Source organism: Falco cherrug, chromosome 7 (assembly GCF_023634085.1).
Source record: "Falco cherrug isolate bFalChe1 chromosome 7, bFalChe1.pri, whole genome shotgun sequence".
NCBI lineage: Eukaryota > Metazoa > Chordata > Aves > Falconiformes > Falconidae > Falco > Falco cherrug.
In genome coordinates, this window is record NC_073703.1 from 8,668,558 (window position 1) to 8,681,311 (window position 12,754).

General features: G+C 52.6%; 1 long non-coding RNA gene across 2 annotated transcripts in view; it reads right to left on the reverse strand.

Moving 5' to 3' along the window:
• LOC114015241 (uncharacterized) overlaps nt 1-11,647 on the reverse strand; it is a 35,109-nt gene extending 23,462 nt beyond the window's left edge. The window contains exon 1 of one of the 2 annotated variants that reach the window (XR_008733368.1): nt 11,143-11,647. This is a non-coding gene — a long non-coding RNA (uncharacterized LOC114015241). Of the gene's footprint in view, nt 1-172; nt 268-11,142 lie in introns of those variants that run through there. The other variant, XR_003559049.2, reaches the window with a different exon arrangement.
• Nucleotides 11,648-12,754: the final 1,107 nt, after the last annotated feature.

Genomic DNA, 12,754 nt, shown 5'->3' on the forward strand with positions numbered 1-12,754 from the left:
ACGGTACCGGGTGGTGATGGGGTAGGGGGAGACTTATTTATTCTGCTTTTTTCATCACAACTTTGGGGGGCGGGGGGAGGGGAGAGGCAGCTCTCGCCAGGTTTGCCTTATCGCGAGATCTGGGCAATTAAAATAAAATAAAATAAAATGAAATAACATAAAATAAACCCACCCGTCATGTCTTGGAGTTGGATTTAGGGGGGATGATGCAGCTCCCCGGCTGCAATGTCCTCGCTAATCCCGTGTTCCCCGGGACAGCTCGGTGGAAGCGGTGTGTCCCGTGTCCCGCCCCCCCGCATCCCTCCGCTCCTGCAAGCAGCGCCCGCCGGCACCGGCACCGCAACGTGCCGCCCCGCCGGGGGCAAAGCACCGACCCCTGGCCCCTCCCCAGCCCTCAGCCCCGGGGAGGGGGGCGCAACCGCCGACTCCTCCTGGCGCGGCGCAAAACCCGCGGCCGCGCTGCCCGCCGGCCCCAGCCAGCCCTCCCTTCCCTCCCTACCTAATTAGTAGCCGTGGGGAGCGCCCTGATTAATTTAAATGCTTTTTGTAACACTGTAAGGGCGAGAGATATGTCTGCGGCCGCAGACGGGTTATATTATTTTCGGGCTCACGTTTCGGCGGGTGCCGGGTCGGGAAGGGGGGAAGCCGTGGCTGGACCGCGGAGGATGCGCTTGTGCTTCCCGGGAGATAACGTCGGCCCCGGCATCGCCCCTCGCCCCCAGGGAAGCGGCCAGGCTTTTCTGGAAACTTTGCTCCAAAAGGGCATCCTCGTGTTGTGTAACATTTTCCGAGGATTTTCATTACACGTTCAGCCAAAGGTAACACAATCATAGAGGGGAAAGTTTCTTTCCGTGGCCTTTTCCCCGCTGCCGGGCACTCTGGGGCTGGCCGGGGCAGGGGACTCGCTCGGGCCGGCTCTGGCCTCAGCCGGCGGCGAGGGCATCGCTGGGTTGGTGGCCCGGGGGGATGCAAGGGAAGCTGGGCCGAGGTCGCCCCCACAAACTCCTACCGTAAAAATAAATCTTCGCCTGCCGCTGCTTCCGCATCTTCCGTGCAAATAAACCTCGGGGAGATCTCCCCGGAGCGCCTGGAAAACACACGCGTGGTGGCGGGCGAGGGGAGCGCTCCCCCCCGCAGCAGAGCGCCGGGGCACGGACAGGGCCGGGCCGTGCTGCCGGGGCGGGCAGGGTCCCCACGGCCACGGGCGACCGGGGGGCGGCACTCACGCACCCCCGCTGCGAACCGCTGGATTCCTCCGGCAACGCCATCAGCCGGCTCACGTCGGACCCAGCCCGGGGCCGCAGCCACCAGCTGAGGCTTCATACTGGGGGGACACGGGGAATTGGGGGGGAATCTGCACTCAGGTACTTGCAACAGGTATGGAAGTGTTTTACCTTTCTCGCAAGCTCGTCTCTAAAGAGAGAGTTTATTGTTTTTTTCAGGAGAGAGCTTCACGCAGAGGGATCAATTGTTTTTTAAAAAAAAACGGGGAAGAAAAATGTATTTGCGCCTCAATCTTTTCCAAGGATAAAGAGACTTGAGAAGAGCAATGTAAAAGACAGGTTCAGCTTTGGAGAGAGTGTAGGCAGCCAAGAAACTTCAAATAAAGTCCTTGAGCGGTGAAAGAGAAAGTGCGGAAACTTTCCCAAAGGTCACCTTCGCAGCAGCGGAGAAAGTTCTCTCTCCAGTTCTCCGCTCTTGCGGTTCTCGGGGAGGGGGGCCGGGGGCGCCGAGACTCGCTAAAATCGGTAACACCGTATAGGAGCCGCCGGGGTAACACCTTCCGTCCCCCGCCCCAGCCCGGGGAGCGTTCGTGGTCGCTGGTCCCGAGGCGGGGCCGTGACCGCCCCCCGCACCCGCTGCCACCGCCCGGAGCCTCTCGCCACCCCGGGCGGGAAATTAGGAGCGCTGGAAACACGGAGGCAGGCGAACTGCGGGGCAGGGGCAGCTCTCGGATCCGCAGAGAAAGAGAAGGGGAGCAAAGCCAGTGAGAAGTCTACCCCCGCCCTAAATCACAGACGGGGTCCCCGTCGTTTGTTTTCCAATTTACCACTTAGTTTAAAACCATTTTACAACCTACAAAAAAAAAAAAAAAAAAAAAAGTGTAGAAAAATCCGAGAAGTAACCCTGTTTTCCAAGACCAAAGGGACCCCCGCTGCCCACGCCGGGTGGCCCGGGGCCGGACGGGAGCCCTGTGCCGCCGCAGAGCGAGGCCGGGATTTGGGGAGGGCGAGGGGGGAGCCTGCGGGAGCGAGCCCTCCGCACATGTAATCACAGTCATTAATTCATTCATAATAATTCATTAGAAAGGAGCGTTAATTACTTCCTTTGCAATACTTTTCGGGTTGCAGGCGAGCCCGGGAAGGGACGGGAGGGACCGGCGATGTCCTGCCCACGCCTGCACTTGGAAGGGAAAAAAGCGTCGCCAGCGAAAATTGTCTCCCCCCAGAAAAAAGAATGGACCTTTTCCTCCTCTGTTATTCCTCCTAATTTCTTTTTTTCTTTTCTTTCTTTTAATTTTTCTTCCCCACACCGCGCCTGGTAGCACGCAGGTATTAATCAGGTAAAAAGAGAGGAAATGGCCCGTATTTATTTTGAACACGTTCCTGCATGCATTGTCCGGCGGAGGTGGTGGGTTCAGGACTCGGACCAGTTTGGCCTTAAAAACCAGCAAAGCGGCGAGAGTTGCGCTGAGAAGGCCTCTAAAAATGAAAAAAAAAAAAAAAAAAAGAAAAAAAAGAAAGAAAAAAGAAAAAAGAAAAAAAGAAAGATAATAGCAGATGCCTCTCTTTCCCAGCTGGATGTTGGGGATCGTTTAATTACCCCTTTTTTCCCTTCGAGGGTCCATAATAAAAGCGGTGAAAATGACACTGGGTCCCGTACAAGGTGGGATATTTGCTGCTTTAACGTGGTTATTTTTCTCTGCGGGGAGAGGCTTGGGAAGGGCTGCAGCACCCAACGCCGCCGCAGCTCCCCGCCGCTCCTAATGCGACACTGTATTAACTCCTAGTTAAGCCAGCAAATAATATTGTTCATTCATCTTTTTCAAAGTTGATTTATAGCAATCGACAGGTTAAAGCGTCATCTGACTTCATTACTTTTAAAAGCTGTCTATTTCAGAACTGTCACTTTTCATCACTTAAACCGAATAAAACGGTTGAAGAAATGAATTGAGAGAGACTTGGAGATCGTGTTTATAATTCTTTGTCTCGACGTTAACATTCCTAATGACCTGACCTGCATGGGGAACCTGTGTGCCTAACGCGGGGATTAAAAACAATAATAAAAAGAAAATAAACACTCCGGGCTCCGAAAGTTACAGACAAGGTGAGAAAGTGGCAGGGGACAGAGGAAGAGCAGAACAGAGATGCTTCACACGCACTGAAGAAGCACCATGCATGATCATGCATGTACTGCCCACGCCCAGAGAGGTGGAAGTTAGCACTGGCGTAGCAGTTAATAATTCTCTCCGTTTCTTCATCGCACTTCTGTCACAGCTGTTTAAAATACGGAGAGGGGAAAAAAAATAAAAGGAAAAGGTATTTCTGAGTAATTCAGCTCACTGAATATTTTTCATACGCTATTAGGCTTAATTTTTTTCTTTTTTTCTAATCTACAACCGATCATTTCGGAGAAGGTTGCAGGTATTGTAGGGAAAAGATAGAGCCATAAAAGACTTTTTCCACCATCACAACCACCCCCACCACCCCCACCCCCCGTCTTTTAGAGATGTTTAAAACACTAAACAAAAATCTAAATCACAGAAAAGCAATCCGAAATGACAGCAGTAACTTCCCTGACCAGACAAAAACTGGCTAGTCCGCGTTTGCGTGCCATGCTGGGAATTCACCTTTGCAGCAGTTTTCCTGCCTGCACCTTCAGGTTTCCGTGGGGTATTTTGCTTTATAAAACTATTGCCAATAACAGGCGGTTATTAATAAATCCGCACCCGAAGTGCAACGGTAGCAACTCGCTGTCGGGGGGCAAAGCTGTGGGAGAGGAGGAATTATTTTAAACAAACTACACAGGTTGTTGCCCTGCGTTTGCTTTCCACTTAATGCCGTGGGCGTGACCGCTTGCCTGCTAAAATAATAGTGTCCCCCCGTAAAAACCGGAGCAGAGGTGCCCGACGGCGCCCCGGGAGGAAGCTAGCCCCCGCGCTCCCGGGGCCCTGCGGAGCTCCGCGGCCAAGCAAGCCGGCGGGGTGGGAGGTGGGGTGGCCCGGGGACAGGGTGAAGTTGGGGTGGGCAGGAACCGCGGAGTGTCCGCAGGTGCGGAAAGTGGGTGCCTCCGGCTAGCGAGCACCGGAGGGGGGGAATTCCGAGGGCGGATAGCTCTCGCCGACCGGAACCGTGTTTTTATAAAAACACGTTTTATTTATTACGCTGATTCTTTCTGGCGGGGTTGGCTCCCCGCTGCGCACCCACGGGGCGCGCGCAGCCGGCCCCGCGCCGCCGCCGCGCCGGGCCGCGGGCGCCGCGCTCCCTACCGCCACCTTGCTGCGCAGGGCGTAACTGCAGGGCGCGGGGCGCCGCGCAGCCGGCCCCGCCGCCCACGCACCTGCGGGCCCTCCCCGCGGCGGGGGCCGCGCGTGCGGAGCCGGGGGCACGGCAGAACCGCAGGGCACAGCTTCCCGGGGTACCGCAAGCTGCCAGGTCTCAGGGAAGCTGTAAAACATAACAGATAGTTTTCCTCGGCCTCCCTGGAAGGTCCTTTTTTTAAATTTCTTTGTGTTTGGGGTTTTTTGGTTTTTTTTTTTTTGTGCCTAACCTCTCGGGAGGTTGAACTCACAAGTGTCCTGTAGCACAAACAACTAAGACAGACTTGTACATTCAGTTTAAATGAGCAAAATCGAAGGATCACTTCCCGCCGGCTATGGCACGGGCGCACAGGCAGCGCCTGCCGTAATTTCTGCACGGGAAGGAAAAAAAAAAGGCATTTAACTACTTTGTTCTGGATTATCAAAATGGCACGTAGAAGGCAGAGTAATTTCTTTAACTACATGGAGCACGTACAAGTATGACATTTCTCGGGACCCCTTTACATTTTTTAATCTCTTTGTTTTCCCCAGGAAAAAAAAAAAAAAAAAAAAAAGTAAATGGTGAAAAAAACCCCACACCAGCCTCAGCTGTCACAGTCCGAAATTCCCGCATCGTTTAAGGGAATAATAAGCAGTGAATAAGTAAATGTAAAGAAGAAGATGAAAACGTAAGGTCTCGAAATAGTTTCAGTACTTGGAAGGTTCTGTTGGGAAATTATTAAAAAAAAAAAGAGAGAGAGAGAGAAAAGGAAGAGAAAGACCCCCCTGCAGGCTCACAATGGGGACAGTGTCACATGCCCGTTTGAAAGCGCTCCGCGGATCTCTGCGCGGGCCGGCTCGCAGTCAGGCGGTGCGCGGGGACGGGGTGTTTGGGGGGTCCCTTTCGGCTCCGCTGAGGAGGGAGCAGTGGCACGGGCAGGGAGGAAAGGGGCGATGGAAAGGAGAGTCCTCATCTCCCAGAGCTGGCTCTGGGTGACAACGGAGGGCAAATGTCCCCCGGTTTCCCTTCGCCCTTCTGTTTACAGAGAATTCCTGCCCACCAGCGCACATGGTAGTTGTTTAGCATGAAACGTGCTATTAAGTATTGATTAAGAGCTTCCACATGCTATTCCGAGAATATAAAGAGCTATTAAGAGCCATTTGACTTTACCAGAAAGTAGCGAATATTAGTTAATGAGTAATGGAGAAAATAGAGGTGCGGAGCAGCCGGGCCCCCGGCCGGCGGTAGCACAATTGTATTATTTCAAAGAAAGCAGAAAAGAAGAGAAAAATCGCTCTATTTTTTAATTCCAGCGAGAATTTCTATCGGGAACAATATAACCCAACAGCTGCGACAGGTGGAAGAGAGATAATTGAGCAAAGGCTGCTTTTGACAATTAATATTACGGGGAGATAATGTCCCTGGTCCGGGTTTGTTAAGAGCCGGGTGTCGAAGGGGCAGCGCAGGGGGATGCAACAACACCCAGAAATTATGAAAAATACTCAGAATTGTGCGAAAAGGGAAAAAAAAAACCCCAGGAGTTAGAAAAGACTGCAAAGAAATTCCCCCTGCCCTGTGCAGACAGTGGATCCCACGGGCTGAGAAGTTGCCTCGTTCCCCCTTGCCCCCCCCCTCCCCCCCCTTTTTTTTTTCGGGGGAGGGGGTTAAGAAAAGAGTATTTCAGGTAGACGACTTAATGCTCGGAGTCTTTTTTTAAAAATGCTTTTATTGCTATTGCACTTCCTACCACAAGATGCAGAGCAAGTCAGCGGAGTTTGTATTACAACTATGTCATAATGTTTCACTGATGCAAAACATGTAGCCAGAGGGGGTTGCTAATGATTCCTGGATTAGAGAGAGGGAGAGCGAGAAGTGAGAAAAAGAAAACCTGGTTCTTTTTTTTTTTTTTTTTTTTTTTTAAGCTACGTAAAACCTACCCATTAATATCCAGCACTTGCAACATTTCAGTATCTCGCACAGGCACGCGGATCTGCCATGAGCCTTTTAAACACCGCAAACGTTTTGCATATTCCACCTATTAATTATGTTTGCAGCCTATTAATTTCAGGAGGCTTTTTTCTACAGAAAACAACTTCCAACTTTGTAGCGGCGGGGTGGGGCGGGATGCTCCGGGAGCCTGGAGTTTCCGCTCGGGATGGAGACCGCTGCAATGTGACCGTGCCCCAGTAACCCCCCAAAATCTCTCCCCTCGCCCCAGGACACGCAAAACCTGTGCCCCCAACAGCGGGCTGGCTCCTCTCGGGGTGTGTAGCTCCACTGGAGAAATGAGGAGGGAGGTAGGAGAGGGAGATGTTGCCGGGATTAAGGAGCATCCTGCAGAGATGCCGAGGGCACTGGGGGCTTTCCTCGCCCTCCTCCTGCGCTGGGCTCTAGGCCCGGTGGTAAAGGCTCCCCCCGGACAGCGTGGGAGGTTTGGAGGGAGGGATGTGAAAAAAGTGGGGGGACAGAGCCCTTCTGCACGGGGAGCAGGGGTTCGGGTTAAGCCCCGGCTAGGGGGGCGGCCGCCCCGGAGCGGAGCGGGGGCCGCGGAGCAGCCGGGCTCTGGGTGCCCGCTCCCGGCCGGCTCCCAGCCGCTTCCCCGCAGCCTCTCCGGCGAGGGTCGCAGCTGCAGCTGGAAAAGATTTTCCCCTTTTGACAAGACATTTTTCTTTCTTCCCCCTCCCCTCTGAAAACCTTGCGGGGAACGACGGGGGGTGCCGGGGAACCGGGCGGGGGAACCGGGCATCGCCACCTCCTTTTGCCCGGCGCCCCTGGGCTGGCGCCGGGTCCAGCCCCCCCCGGGCCCCGGGTGCGCTGCCCGCCGCCGTGCCCATCCTCCTCCTCGCCCTCGGGCCTCGGCCCCTCTCTCCGGGGTGGCCCATTTCCCGGTGCGGTCCCTGGCCCTTGGCCCGGCCTGCCACCATCCCTGCCGCGAGGCGGGATCGGGCCCGGCGGGGGCTGGGGAGGGACCTGCGGGGCAGAGGCGAAGCGGAGCCCCGGTGGGAACGGTAGCGCCCGAGATTTGGAGCGTCCTCTGGAAAAGGCAGGGGCGAGGCACCGGGGGAGGAAAGGGCTGGGGTCGTGGTTACATCCCTGGGGACCTGCCGGCCAGGGCTGAGCTTTGCACCTAAATCCTGCCTAAGCAGGACCCGCGGGCAGCCCCCAGCGCCGGAGCCCGACCCTGACCTCGGGGCTGCCACCAACCTCGGGCACCCCGCGGGGCTGGGCAGTGGCAGGAGGTGTCCGGCCCTTTAATCTCCAGATTTCGCTCAGGAGAGATGAAAAATAAAAAGTTTCAAATGTGACCTAGTTCCATCTCCCCCTCCCCCTTCCCTTTAGATATTCACGTCATCTATTAAGGGGGGGGGGGGGGGGGAGAAGGGAGAAGCTAAATTTACGAGGTCTGGTGGGTTCTGGAGTCTGGGTGCTGGGAAACAGGTGTTGGCAGTTCGCTAGAGTGTCAGTCAACTTTTGGAGATGAAGTCATTAGGGAGGTAGTCTCCTCGGAACAATCTGGTGGTTTCAGTCGGAGTTAATTTATACCGAAAAAAAAAAAGGGGGGGGGGGGGGGGGGAGGAAGAAAGGAAAGAAAAAAAAAGAGCCTGTAGAAATACCGAAGGGGACAAACATAACGAGAACAGATTCACACTCCTACAGATTATGCCACTTGGAAGTCACATCCTGAGAAAAATAGCCGGCTCCTGCACAGCACCGGCGCGGGGCGGGCGGGGGGCTGCGGGCGGGGGGACTGGCCGGGGCTGGCTGCCCCGCAGGCCCGGGGGAGCGGCAGGAGACTGCGGAGGGCAGACCCGGGCTGAGAGGGGGGGGTCCTGTCCGCTCCGCCAGCCGCTCCGCACATCCACCGCTTCCCCTCCGGCTCCCGAGTCCGGGAGGCGGCTGGCCGGGGTCACCTTTTGCCTGTGCCCCGCCCCCCCCCCCCCCCGGGGCTGGAAATTGCCAGTGACCCTGAACTGTTTCTCGGCTGCGTTTGAAAAGGCCGGCGATCCGCGGGCCGAGACAAAAGGTTTCATGTGCACAAATACAATCTACTTAAGGCCTGAGCACGGCGCTGCTCCGAGCTGATGCCGCATGTCTGCGGCCGGGCTCGCCGCCGCTCAGTGCCCGTGAGCCGGGGGCGGGGGGGGGGCGGCGGGGGGCGCTCCGGGGTGGAAGAGCCCGGCAAAGGCGTGGTGCGAGGCTCTGCCTGTTAGGCAGGCATCATGGCATATCATTTGCTTCAAAGAGGTGCCGGTGGGGTGGGGTGGGGGTGGGGTGAAGAAAGGACTGATGCTCATAGATCCGATCGCCCACCCCCCTTTGGAGCTGGGTGACAAATCACCTCCGTTGTATCAACCACTTGTTTCTTTTAGTATCGCGGGGAAAGATTTCATTAATGCTCCTCCGGCCCCCCCTTCCCCCCCCTCCCCTCCCTCCAAATCTATTTTCTTGCTCAGAGTGTGTCTTCTAATCATAATTAAAATCGTCTCATATACATCGGCGTCTCTTGTGTGCATATTGAATTGCAGGTGACTGGGCGGAATGTTATTTCACTCTAGTCTCTCATTTTTACATTTCCACAAAAAAAAAAAAAAAAAAAAAAAGAAAGAAAAAAACCCCAACCACAAAACCCCAACCCAGCAAAACCCACCAGCCCCGGCGCTACTACCCCTCCGGCCGCAGATAAGGCGTATTGTGAATATCGATAGAGAGGAGAAAGGCGATATTCGCAATCGATCATTTAACAGGCAGCCGTCGTGCATCATGTTCAATTCCATGGCAAACCCGCTACTTCACTTAATATAATTAAGATTAAAACTCAAGTGGTGGCGGAGGGAGCGGCTATTGATGATTTGCAAGGGCAGCAGCCGGGATCTGATGCCCGAGCTCAGACGGGCAGGGGTCACTTTTATATATGATTCCCGCGTTATATCATATATACAGCTTGGTAGGTGTGGGGTACGCATATGCGCAGCGGTGCGCGTAGGTTCGGCTACGGCACTGGGCAGGAAGCTCCCCCAGATGACCTTTTCTTTTTCTTCTTCTTTTTTTTTTTTTTTTTTTTTTTTTTCTTAAAAGCAGAGGAAGATGATCGCGCCGTTATTTACAGTCACATAATTAAGCCAACGTGATGGTTTTGAACCAGAAACCCCAGTGCCACTCGCGGTGGAGCGAGAGGGGCTGAAGCCAAGTTTATTGTCTATCGTTTCAAGAGGGGGGGGGAAGGGTGGTAATTTACGCGCTATTGCTATTATTATTATTTCTGTGTGTCTGAGGCCACAAGCAAAGCATAAATCGAGGTGCTGGGTGCTTATTCCAGGCGATGTGACGGTCTGGAGGCAAGGCAAGGAGGGACTGTGGGAGAGTTCAAGCGAGGGCTGAACCAGCCTCGCAAGCAGGGCTGAAACCCGTGTTTTCTTCCAGGCTTACATGAGGACTTGTCATTCGTTTCTTTTTCTTTTCTGATTCTTTTCCCCCCAGTTTTGTTTTGGTGTGTTTTGGTTGGGTGGTGGTGGGTTTTTTTGTGTTTTGTTTTGGTTTTTTGGTTTTTTTTTTTAACCAAACAGACACGCTTGGTTCATTTTATTTCCCGACACCGTATTCAGCCTCTGCGCCTGAAAGTCCTCTAAGCGATAGGTCCGCGTTTACCTCCTCTAGAGCAATCGCAAAATACACTTCAGCTTAAGGGCTGGAGAGAAACCTCCGAAAGCAGAAGCTCCACACAGCAGCCTGGTGCTGCTGATTATATAGTGCAACTTGAAATGATCTCAGCCGGTGGAATATTAATCAAATCAATCAGGGTTGACAAATGAGAAATATTTGAGGGAAGGTGGTAATTTACAACTTTGTTATTAGTTAAGAATCTCCCGCCTTGTAAAAGTAATTAATAACTCCTGGATGGGAACAATTTGGTAACGGCAAGAAGACAGCGTCTTGAAATAAAACAGGATAAAGAGAGGGGTTGAGAAGTGAACTGCGCCTCCGTGAAAGAGAAATTGCAAATGATTTTTTAAAAAGATGTCTACAGGGGGATTATATATATATAATATGTATATAATGTATACACACGTATAAATATGGCATAATCAGCGAGAGGGCGAGCGAGCGAGGGAGACTAGACAGGAGATAAGTACTGAAAAATAAATCAAAACATTGATTCTCGTGGTCACATCTCCCATCCAAAGATTAGACGCAACGCCAGATTTCAAAGTACTTCAAAGAAATGATACCCTATACGCAAAAGTGCGAGTCAGAAACCAAAGGAGCGACTCCAAACTGATTTGAGAAATGTATTTCCCCCCCTCTCCCATTCACACCCACACGCACCCTCTCCAATGCCTGATAAATGTGAAGACCCCTTTTCTCCCCAACTCCCTCTCAGATGGGAAAACTCAATTGTCTGTAATGTTTATAGTGTTAACCCTACTTATCTGCAGAACCCTCCCCTCCCCACCCCTCCCTTTTCACTTTCCATAGACACACATTGATTATTAGACTGTATGGACCCCCCTCCTTTTCCACAACCCCACCCTCAACAACTGACCAAAATAATGACTTGTTGGAAAACTATAAATCATTTTCGTGTTTGAATCCCTGAAGACTCTATTTAAGTAAATAGGCTTACTGTGAAACAATGCATAGATCCAAGTCCTTCTCCGGATTGCTTCCAAATGCTGCCATCTCAAAACTTTTATTTACGAGAGAAGAAGAGGAGGAAGAAGGGGAAGGGAAAAAAAAAAAAACCAACAAACAAACTTTGGCAAACTTTATCTCTTCTTTATTATAAGCTTCAGCCTTGCCTTGGTAAGCCCCAGCCCGTTCTACAAAAGGTGGCTAGAGATTGAGATTTATTGGTTTCCAAATGAAAAGATTCATTCGATATAAGAGGTTAACTCAAAGTTCCTTAAACCGTGACTAGCATTGGCAAGGAGCTTTGCCTAGTCAGCACAAAGGCAGTTCAAAGAAACCTTTAAAAATACACACAGATATACATACACACAAACACACTCTCACACTTTAGCCTCAACTGCAATTTTCTTTTCATTTTTGTTTCTTTCTGCCATTACAAAGCCCTGAGCCCCTTTGTAGGTAGCTGGAGGGTGTTTTTTTTTTTTTTTCTCCAAGCTGAACTTTGCCATTTTGGTGTTGACCAACCCCCTTTTCTTTTGCAACCAGTGAATGAAAAGACTCAAGGGGAAAAAAAAAAAAAAAAAAAAAAAAAGATTAAGAAGTAAACGGGGTGAGCAAAAAAAAAATCCTTCTAATTTATAGCGAGCAGAACAACGTTTAAAAAATAATAGAACCCCAAAGAAACCCCCAAATACGTACAAAGAGGGGGGGTCAGGCAAGGTGACAGGGGGAAGAGAAAAGCAGCGAGACGGCCGCATGCTGCTGGGGGTGCTGGAGAGGGGTGCGAGGCTTTGGGGTGCTGCCACGCCACTTGCGTGTCCCTGCGGGTGTGCCCGGCCGGAGCCGCACACGGCGGCAGCCGGGGCTGCGGGCTGGAGGGCTCCGTCCTGCGTGTGCAGGCAGAGCTATGGAAATGGTAATGAGGGAAAATTAACCCGGCCGTTTGTTACATTGCCGGGAGATCAATGCCTGACCCAGGGCTGAGGGATGGCTTACTTCTGTAGGAGAGATATGAGATAATCGCTCTGAAACACGCCGGTGGCGGAGACAAACAGGGACCCATTTGAATATCGCCTTTAATAATAATAATAACAATAACAGTAATCCCCTCACCAGAGAGTGCGGGAGATAAAGCGCGGAAGGTGCCGCCCGGCTGCGCGGCGCTGGCGCGGTGCGGGGCCGGTGCGGGGCCGGTGCGCCGGGCAGGCGGGGAGGGGGGCGCGGGGGGAGCGAGGCGGCCCCGCTCTCAGCGGGAGGGGGGACGGCACCCCCGGGCTGCGAGCGGGATGCGGGGATGCTGGAGCGGGGAGAAGCTGACCTTTCTGGGGTTTAATTTTTTTTTTTTTTCCCCAGTGAAACCTCGAAATAAAACATGAGAAGATGAAGGGGCTGGACAAATTCAGCTGGAGGAGAGAGAGCAAGCTGCTGTCTTAAAAGCAGCCAGCGGAGGCTAATGAGACCTTTGGGGTAGGAATAGTGTACTTTTTTTTTTTTTTTTAAAGTAAGACATCAGTAAACCCACAAAATTGGAAATGGTGACAGTGCAAAATGAATCATCCTTCTGTAAAGGGAATAGGAAATACTAAGTACGAAAGGGGAGGGGTTGT